The following is an 11,372-nucleotide window of genomic DNA, read 5'->3' on the forward strand; positions in this document are numbered from 1 at the left end:
GTTCAATAACTTTAATTAAATTCCTAGAAGGTTATAAGGCCTATAAAAAAGATTAAGAACCTCTGATCTTGATATATCTGAATACAATTTTTAATGTCAATATGTAAATATGTAAATATGAGCACACATTTTTTTTCTCTAATTTAAAAATTTCATTAACAACTTAAAATTCATCCAATGAAAATGTCAATTAAGTATCCCTGGCTCAGAAATTCCTGTTGTGGTGCAACAGAAGTGAATCCAACTAGTAACCATGAGGATGTGGATTTAACCCCTGGCCTCACTCAGTGGGTCGGGGATCTGGCAATGCCATAAGCTGTGTGGTAGGTGGCAGATGTGGCTCACATCCAGCATTGCAGTGGCTGTGATGTAGGCTTGCAGTTGCTGCTTCAATTCAACCCCTAGCCTGGGAACTTCCATATACCATGGGTGTAGCCATTTAAAATAAACAAACAAACAAATAAAAAAGAATTCCTGGCTTGAATATTGGTATATTTTCATTAATTTTCAATTTATACTTCCCAGCTGCAGATGCAGTTCTTCATTTGGCTTATTAAAATTACTTTTCATTGCTATATTTCATTATTGCTTCTGTTCTAAGTGCACCATACATATGTAGGCTTTCTCTGCTTTGTTGTCCATTGTCACCAGCTTCTTGTCCTTTTCTGTGTAATTTTAGCAATCTTCTCAAATGTTTTCTCCACATTACTAATTTGGTTTCCTTTGGTGTCAGTTCAGTTCATTATGGACATACCACTTGAAGGCAGTGTGTGGGTTTGGTTTGGATTCTGATTAGACAAGCCAAGTACTTGAAGAAATAGTTATTGAGACATTTGAGACAATCTAAATATGGTCTGGGTATCAGATGTACTAAGGAAGTATTAGTCTTATTAGGTGTGATGATGGAATGATGGAATTTTTTAAACAAAGAAGAAAAGGCTATGTATCAGACATACTTACTCAAGTAGGAAATTTCTCATTACAAATAATTCAAGGTAGAAGACAATGGAATATCTTTAAAATGCTAAAAGAAAAATTATCTCATTAAATTGTATATATTAAATATATACAGTTTTTTGTAATGTCAATTATAACTCAACAAATTGGCTTAGAAAGAGATTATCAACCTATAATTCCATGTAAAAATTCTGCAAAAAAGGAAGCAAAGTAAAACATTTCAGACCAATAAAAAATGAAAAACTCCGTTGCCAGCAGACTTGCACTACAAAAAATGTTAAAGGAAGCTCTTCATATTGAAGGTAATTAATATGGTAAATTTTCCATTTACCAGATGGAAAATAGGATCTACACAAAAGAATAGAGAGTGCCTGAAATGGTAATTATATGAGTATATATAAAAGATATTTTCCCTGGTTTTAAATTTTTTTTTTAAATAATAGGCTGTTTGGAGTTCCCATCGTGGCTCAGTGGTTAACGAATCCAACTAGGAACCATGAGGTTTTGGGTTCGATCCCTGGCCTTGCTCAGTGGGTTAAGGATCTGGCGTTGCCGTGAGCTGTGGTGTAGGTCGCAGATGCGGCTCAGATCCCGCATGGCTGTGGCTCTGGTGTAGGCCAGTGGCTACAGCTCCGATTAGACCCCTAGCCTGGGAACCTCCATATGCTGTGGGAGTGGCCCTAGGAAAGGGAAAAAAAAGAGACAAAAATAAGTAAATAAATAAATAAAATAATAGGCTGTTTATAATATATAGAAGTAAAATATATGACAATAGTAGAAATAATGTAAAGAAAAAAATTGAATTACACCGTTGTAAAGTCTTTACATTATATATGAAGTCTTATAATATTTGAAAGTAAACCAGAAGTCGGAGATGTGTTATAACTTACTTATATGTTATAAGCTCTAGGGAAACCATTTTCTGAAGAATTAAAGTAGATAAACGAGTGATTTGAAAATGGAATACTAAGAAATATTCAGCTACCAAAAGAAGGCTGAGAAAGAGGGGCAAAAAAGAAGCAAAGAGACCCTGCTGTATAGCACAGGGAACTATATCCAGTCACTTGTAAGGGAACATGATGGAGGATAATGTGAGAAAAAGAATACATACACACACACACACATGTAAATATATGACTGGGTCATTTTGCTGTACAGTAGAAATTGACAGAACACTGTAAATCAGCTATAGTGGAAAAAATAAAAACCATAAAAAACAAAGAATAAAAAGAACAAATATTAAATTAGTATGGGAAAATTAAACCAGGTATATTTAAAGTAACTTCAAATTTATATGGTCTAAATATCCCAATTAAAAGGCAGAAATAAGTCTGGATAAAAAAGCAAGATCGAACTATATTCTGTCTACAAGAAAAAGATTTATATAAGATCTCAAATAGATCAAAAGTAAAAAATGGGGCTCTGCTTCTTGTAATGGCATTGTAGTTCCTACTTAACCAAATCTTTCACAGATTAACGATCAATTCTAGACAAAATATAGCAACTACCTAAAAGTCCCAGAGAGTAACAAAAGCAGGCAGAATCTAGAAGGGAGTCAATATTTGGATGAAGAGAGAATCACTGGAGCAGGTCCAGACTTTTATGACTTTTTTCTTAAAGAGAGGCTACTGTGGAAAATAAAACTCACCCAGAAGCCTACAGAACCTCTAATGAATCATTCACAGTGGATGAAGCCAACATTACTATGATGAAAAAAGAAAATGAGGCTCATACTCAAAAGTAGTCAATGGATACCAACCCTAGGATGACCCAAATGTTGAAATTAGCAGACAAAGATTTTAAAGCAACAGTTATAGCTATGCTCAAGGACATATGCTTGTAATAAATGAATATGCTTACAATAAATGAACAGATAGAAACTCTTAAGTAAGAGCCAACTGACAAGGCAACAGCTTTAGCGCATGGTAAGGTTGTGGAGCTCATGGACAAAATGAGCTGGAAATCTCTGCAGCAGATAGATTCCAGACCAAGTGCTAAGTTTAACTTGTGATGCTTATAATTAGGATCAATAATTTGCAGTTGCAAGTTCACCTGATGCACTCCTGTCCTTTTTATCCAATTTCCTAAGGTCCCTCTCAGTTTATGAACCTCTTAAAAGCATTAGTCTTCTAAGATCTGATAATTAAACCCTGTAGGATAAATCAAATATTTATTACAGAATTACAAGATAATGCTGCCGCTGTTTCAAGGTCTAACCATGGGTCTCTTCCACTAAAAGATGTGATAATCACCAGACTACCAAGATCCAGTATAGCCTGTACTGTGCTGCTAAGGCATGGGCCTTTGACTCTTGGATATTCACATCGTTTGTGACAGGAGAAGGATCTCTGAGCTTGGCTATACAATGTATGAGAGGTAGTTTCTGCTGCTACATGCAGCAGGATGACAAAGTTTAGCAGTTTAAACAGGACCCAACCCAATGCTTTGTGAAGCTAAACAACTTCTGCCGGCTTGACAGCATGGAAGATGTTGACTAAACAGGCTTCAAATCATTGAGTTTTTGAGTAGAACTATCTCTAGATTCTCTGACCAAGCATTGCAGAGCCTGTAAGAAACACTGAATGGTATCATTGCACCTAAGGAGCATTTACCATAGCAGCCATTCTGTCAGATATGATTGTGTGAGAGGAATTTCTCCTTCTTGAAGACATATTGGAAAATAACAACTAACCAAAGAATGGAAAGGTCATGGAGAATAGGTAATGGCTGTACCTATAGTACTGGAAAGAAATCTCCAGCCAAACTTTCAAGACAAAAAAGTAGATCTAGACAAACTAGTGAAAGAAGCAATTCATGAATTGCAAAAGTATGAGATTCAAGGATTCTCTTGTGGTGCAGTGGGTTAAGGATCTGGCGTTGTCACTGCAGCAGCTTGGGGTGCTGCTGTGGCATGAGTTAGATGCCTGGCCCAGAACTTTCCGCATGCCACAAGTGCATCTAGTGTGTATATATATATATATATAATATGTATATGAGATTCAACTAAAGGAGGATGAAAAAAAAAGATGATATGGTTTCTTTTTACAACACTCTTTCCTCCCCCCTCCCCCGGAAAAAAGAAAGACATAGCTGTTTAACAAAGGTTCTGATAACTATTCTGCTGGAAAAAATCAAGTCAAGCAATAATGACCCATGTTTGATTAGCTAGTGAGGCAGGTAGAAGAAACCCTCTTAGGGACACTTTGTCTGGAAGTGTTTTCAATTTTGCTGTTGGATCTTAATCAAGGCATCCATAAACAAATAGAATGATTATGCTGGCGAGTTGTTTGCCACACTTTTGATGGGATGTTGGACCCCTTGAATGCTATAACCAAGCTAATGGTAAGAAATAGCTTGATTCAAGGGGTAAAAATATTGACAGTGATGCCAATAGCAGTAATAGTCTTTACTGAATGACAGAAATAATTTTAAAATGAAAAAAAATCACCTCTGCTTGTTTAATGAGCTAAGAGAGCATGAAAATGAATCTTTGCTTGATGTTTTTTGATCACTTGATATGGGCTCATTGGCCACTGAGGCTCTGCTTTTTTAAAAAACTTGTTTTCTCTGCTCTTCAGATTGGATCATTTCTATTGATCTGTTTTCCAAGTTCTTTGTCTCTTTCTTTTTCTGTTTCCAGTCTTCTCTTCAGCTCATCTAGTGATTATTTTTCCCATTTCATATGTTGTAACTCTTTCATTTCAGAATTTGTTTGCTTTATAAAATAGCTTTCATTTTCCTGGTAAGGTTCTCCATTTTGTTCAGTTATTATTATAATATTTTAATTGTCTTTGAGTGTATACATATATATTATTATCTATACTTACTTCTTTAAATGTATGTTTCTGCCAATTCCAACATCTTGGTCATGTAGAATTCTATTTCCATTAGCTGCTTTCTCTCTCTCTTTTTCTTTTTTTTTTTTTTTTTTTTTTTTTTTTTTTTTTTTTTGGCTCTTTAGGGCCGCACCCACAGTATATGGAAGTTTCCTGGCTAGGAGTCAAATCAAAGCTCTTGCTGCTGACCTACACCACAGCCACAGCGATGCCAGATCTGCTTGCATCCACAAGCTATGCTTGGCTTGCAGCAATGCTGGATCCTTTAACACATTGAGCACGGCCAGAGATTGAACCCGCATCCTCATGGATACTAGTTGGGTTCTTAACACTCTGAGCCACAAGGGGAACCTTGAGAACTATCTCCTATGTCTTCACCTGCCTATTAATTTCTTATTGTAATCTGGCTATTGTGGATAACACATATTAGAGTCTTTGGATTCTGGATTCCTTTATCGTTTGCTATTTTGCTTTGAAGAGTATTGATTTTTGTTCTATCAGGATGTTAGGTTACTAGCTGGTCCCCCACGAACTTGAGGAACATTGGTTTTACACATTGCTAGGCATATCTATTTGCCCTTTACATTGGAGGCCAATCTTTCAGTCCTGTGATACTGCGTTTTTTTTCCCCCAAGGCAAGCTTTCTTTTGATGGAAATCCAGAGGTGTTCACTGAAGCCATTTAACGAGGTGAGAATCCCACTCTAACTTCTCATGCTTTTACACTCTTCCAGGTGTTGTTTTCTGTTGGATTCCTTAGAATCTCTCCTGTGCATAAACATTTTGGGAGTTGATTTGAAGGGCATTTAAATGCAATTTTAGGGTTCCCCCCAACCCAGATCCTCCACAGGTTTCCTCTGCTCTATGATTTCCCTAACAATTTTTCAGATATTTTTGCAGCCTCTAATTTCATCCCCTGATACCTCAAGCTAAAAACTCTGGGTTTTCTGCTTGTCTTCTGTCTTCCCTCTGTGTGGTCTGAGTAGTGCCCTCAGTGGAGTGGCCTGGTAACCTCGATTCTTGTCTAGTAAGTGGTTCCATTAAAGACTAGAACTCCCTTCAGTTTCTGCCTGCTTTTGACCACTTTCCAAAGCCTTCACATAATTCTGTGTGTGTCTGTATGTGTGCATTGTCCAGAGTTTATTATTGTTTGAGAAAGACAGTCTAATATAAACTACTTTCCATTACTGGAAGCAGAACTTTCATTCACGAATATACACTTTAACAAGCTTTTAAGGTTATTCTTTTGCACTCTCAAGTTTGGGAACTGCTGTCTTAGGTAAACTTCTGTGCTTTATCCTTTAAAAAGTCATCTTCCTCACTGCAAAAAAGTATTTAAACTCTTTAGGTACATTAGTCACACTCCTTTTAATGGTGAAAGTCCTACAAACATGATAACTGTACTCTTTCCCACAATGAGTTCCTTGTTACTACATTTTCCCAAAGAGACTGAAACCCGTTTGTCAGAGAACATTGAAATAGAGTAGAAAGAATACAGTGTGCCCCCATGGAACTTGGTTGTTAGGTTTCTGATGTGATAATGCCTAAGGTAAAGAGCCAATAATATCAAAATTATGCTAGGAAAATCCTATAAAATTGTGACAAAAATTTGTGTATATAATTTGATACTGTAGCTTTTATGTGCTTTTAACTTTGAGAACTACCAAGCTAGACAATAAGGGTCATACCAAGAAATTTCCTAGGCAATGAGTGGACATTCAAACTATCCTGCTGTCAAAATAAGTACAGAATTAGAAGAATTGAATGGGGCAAGTGGATAATTCTTAGAATTCCCTGTTTGTCTAGTCTATGACTTCTCTTGTGTTTTGGAATATGACGGCTGACAATCAAAATCTGGCTCTACTAGCTATATAATCTTCAGCAGTACCCTTAACCTTTGTGAACCTGGTTTCCTCTCCTATAAAAATAGAGAACCATTCTCTTGTAATATGAATGCCAAAATGCCTGAAACATTTCCTGGGACAGATCAGAAGGGAGGGTCCAGGACTCTCCCTTCATCTAAGAGTATTCCCTAAGCTTTGTTCTCAGAAGACCCAGGCAAATTCATTCCTAATGGTTGGTTTAGACTCAATCTTCATTCTCCTAGAACTTTGTTTTTAAAAGAGGGAAAGGTTTTAACGAACAACTTCAACTTAGACACAAGGTAACCTGATGAAAACCTATAGTTTCCTGTTCACTTTCCCAAAAGAGTGCAACTTGATGGATAATTTATGAGACTTAGGCAAAAGGAGAACAACCATTATAATGACAATTATGTCTTGGAAAGGGCTTAAAAGAATGATTATAGAACATCTAACTCTGCTATCTCCACAAAGAAATATTACCACCTGCTGTTCTGGAAGCAATCAGTGGCAGTTCCATAATTTCCATAGAGGATGCAGTGAGAGAGAACAATCTTGTGTGCCTTTTGGGCAGATGGAGGCAGGGCCATGAAAATGTACTTATGCAAGGCAATGAAAATAAACTTTACGTATCAGAGGCTGGAGGGAATTTTTGAAGGTTTTGAGGGATGCTCTCAATGCTTCTCACTTTTATGTTGTCCCTGGAAACAGTGTAAGCCAGAAGGTGGTGGAGTAACAGCTTTAAAATATTGAAAGAAAAAAATTACCGTCCACCTATAGCTATATACTCAATGAAAATATCTTCAGAAAATGGAGATTAAAATAAACATTAAAATAACTTTTTAGGGTTGTGGATCCACACTATGAGCTGTGATGTAGGTCACAGATGCAGCTCAGATCCCCCATTGCTACGGCTGTGGTGTAGGCTGGCAGCTGTAGCTCTGATTTGACCCCTGGCCTGGGAACTTCCATATGCTGCGGGTGTGGCCCTAAAAAGCAATATATATATTAACATATATGATTAACATATATGATTATATATATATAACATATATGATTATTATATGCAATATATTAGATATATTATATATAAAATAATAAAAATAAAGACATTTTCAGAAGTTCCTGTTGTGGTTCAGGGGGTTAAGACCTGACATTGTCTCTGTCAGGATGTGGGTTTGATCACTGGTCTCGCTTAGTGGGTTAAGAATCAGGTCTTGCTCCAAACTGTTGTGTAGGTCACAGATACAGCTGGGATCCTGTGTTGCCATGGCTGTGGTGTAGCCTTCAGCTGCAGCACTGATTCAACCCCTGGCCCAAGAACTTTCATATGCTGCAGGTGCAGCTATAAAAACAAAAATAAAAATAAATAAAATAAAGACATTATAAAATATAGACAAAATAAAATATAAGATATGCAAAAGCCTAAAGAACTTATTACCATGAGAGTAGGACTTCAAAAACATGTTTACAATAAATTCTTCAGGCAGAAGGAAAATAATACCAGGTAGAAATAATCATCTACTGAAGAGCACCAGAAATAGTAACAGTGTGAAATGGAGAAGTCTTTTTTCCTTAATATTTAAATCTTGTTAAAAGATAACTGACTTGTAAAACAAAAGTAATAAACATTTACTGAGGACGTTCTAATGTATTTAGAAATAAAATGTATAGCAATAGCACAACGGCCAGAAAGCAAAAAGTCGAAAGTATGAATTTGTAAGGTTCTTATCCTATACATAAAGTGGTATATCATTTTAAGGTAAACTGTGGTAAGTTAAATCGTAAAGCAGCTACTGAAATAACATAACAAAAATTATAGTTAATAAGCAAAAAAAAAAAAGAGATAAAATGGAATCATAGAGAGTACTCATTTAATTCAAAAGAAGACCAAAAAAGAGGGAAAGAGGGGAACAAAGGAACAGTCTCAAGTAGAATATAAACAGTAAGATGGTCAATTTAGCCCTGACAGTAGCAATAATCATGTCAAATACAACTGCTCTATTCCAATAAAAGGCAAAAATTGTCAAGTTGGACTAAAAGCAAGACCCAACCACATTAACTGTAAAGACACAAATAGGCTAAAAGTAAAAGAAGGAAAATAGATATATGATGCTAATACCAATCAAAGTAAAGCCATATTAATATCAGAAAAAGAAGAGATCAGAACATGGAATAATACTAGAGATAAAAAGTTTCATTTCATAAGGGTAAAGAGTTGAGTTCAAGAGGACATAGCAATACAAAATGTTTATGAACCTAGTAACAGAGCTTCAAAATACGTGGGGCAAACGCTGATAGAACTGTAAGGAGAAATAGAGAAGCCCACAATTATAGCTAAAGATTTCAATACCTCTCTCTTAAGAACTGATAGAACAAGGAGATGGAATAACAATAAGAGCACAGAAGTCTGGAAAAACACTATGAAGCAAGTCGACCTAATTGACATTGACAGAACACTCCACTCAGCTTTAGCAGAATAAACATTCTTCTCAAATGTACTCATAGATTTACCCAGAGAAACCATATTCTGGGCAATTAAATACAAGACTCAATAAAAAGGATTTGAGTCACACATAATTAGTACTCTGATCACAGCAGAATCAAGGGTACGACAGAATCACAAGAGAAATCAATAATAGCAAGATCTCTGGGAAATCACCTAACATTTGGAAGTTAAAGAACATAAATATATGTTACCCAAGAAGAGTCAAGAAGAGTCCAAAACAGAAATGGGAAAATATTTTCACCAATTTGAAAATGAAAGTGTCAAAATGTATAGAATATTGGAGTTCCCGTCGTGGCGCAGTGGTTAATGAATCTGACTAGGAACCATGAGGTTGCGGGTTCGGTCCCTGCGCTTGCTCAGTGGGTTAACGGTCCGGTGTTGCTGTGAGCTGTGGTGTAGGTTGCAGACGCAGCTCGGATCCCGCGTTGCTGTGGCTGTGGTGTAGGCTGGCAGCTACAGCTCCGATTAGACCCCTAGCCTGGAAACTTCCATATGCCATGGAAGCGGCCCAAGAAATAGCAAAAAAAAAAAAAAAAGTAAAAGTATAGGATATGGCTAAACCAGTACTTATAAGGAAAAATTTATAACCCTAAATGCCTATTTAGAAAAGGAGCTCGCTCTTGTGGGCTGAATTGTGACTTCTCAAAAGAAATGTCCACATCCTAGTCCCAAGAACCTGTAAATGTTACCTTATTTGGAAAAAGGGTGTTTGCAGATACAATTAAGGATGTTGAGATGAGATCTGCCCTGGATTATCCTGGTAGGCCCTAAATGCCATCCCAAACATCTTTATAAGAGAGAGGCAAAGAAGAATTCCCATTGTGGCTCAGCGATTAAGGAATTTGACTAGCATGCATTAGGGCGCAGGTTCAATCCCTGGCCTTGCTCAGTGGGTTAAGGATCCAGCGTTGCCTTGGGCTGTGCTGTAGGTTGCAGATGTGGCTCAGACCCTGCGTGGCTGTTGCTGTGATGTAGGCTGGCATCTACAGCTCTGATTTGACCTCTAGCCTGGGAATCTCTATATGCCATGGGTGCAGCCCTAAAAAGAAATAAAGAAAAAAAAAAAGAGAGAGAGAAATACACACAGAAGGGAAGATCACGTGAAATGGAAACACAGATTAGAGCAATGTATTCATAAGCCAAGGAATGTCAGCAGCCACTGGAGTATGGAAGAGGCAGAGAAACAGAATCTCCCCTAGAGCTACTGGAAAGAGTGCAAACACACTGGCCCCTTGATTTCAGACATCTGGTCTCTAGAACTGTGAGAGGATAAATTTCTGTTCTTTTAAGGCTCCGAATTTGTGGTAATTTTTTACAGCAACTCCAGGAAACTAATATAGTCTCAAATCAATGACCTCGTTTTCCATAATAAGGAACTAGAAAAAGAAGAGCAAATTAAGCTCACTGTTAGCAGAATAAGAGAAATAATAAAGATTTGAGAACAGAAATCTTTGAAATGGAAAACATAAAACCAATACAGAAAATCAATGCAACCAAAAGTGAAGTCTTTGAGAAGGTCAATAAAATCGATAAACCTCTAGCTAGACTTCTCAAAAAAGAGAGAAGGAAAAAAGTCTGAAGTTATGGATATCAACAATAAAAGAGGTGATGACATAACTATAGACCCTACAGGTATAAAAAGTGTCATAAGTAAATAGCTTATGTGAATAATGTTATTTCAACAACTTAGATGAAATGGACAAATTGAAAGACTACCAAATCTTGCTTAGGAAGAAAGATCATCTGAATATCTGTTTCTATTTTCATAATATTTACATAATCTTTTCACAAAGGAAAGTCCAGGCAAGATGGCTCCACCGATGAGGTCTACCAACATTCAAGCATTTAGGGAAGACACAAATTCTTCACAAACTCCAGAAAACTGAAAACATAGGAATATTTCTCAATTTGTTCAGTGTAGCCAGCTTCTGATACCAAAGACAAAGACATTAAAAGAAAATAACAGAATAACATGCTTGTGACCAGAGATACAAAAGTTCTTAAGTAACCTTTAACAAATCAAATACGACAATATATTGGGAGTTCCTGTTGTGGCGTAGCGGAAATGAACCCGACTAGCATCCATGAGGTTGTGTGTCCCATCCCTGGCCTTGCTCAATGGGTTAAGGATCCGATGTTGCCCTGAGCTGTGGTGTAGGTCGAAGATGCAGCTTGGATCCCACGTTGCTGTGGCCGTGGTGTAGGCAGG

Source organism: Sus scrofa, chromosome 7 (genome assembly GCF_054392235.1).
Source record: "Sus scrofa isolate SSC_HxYL_T2T_F1_AM1 chromosome 7, Sscrofa_HxYL_maternal_Yorkshire_Landrace_v2.0, whole genome shotgun sequence".
NCBI lineage: Eukaryota > Metazoa > Chordata > Mammalia > Artiodactyla > Suidae > Sus > Sus scrofa.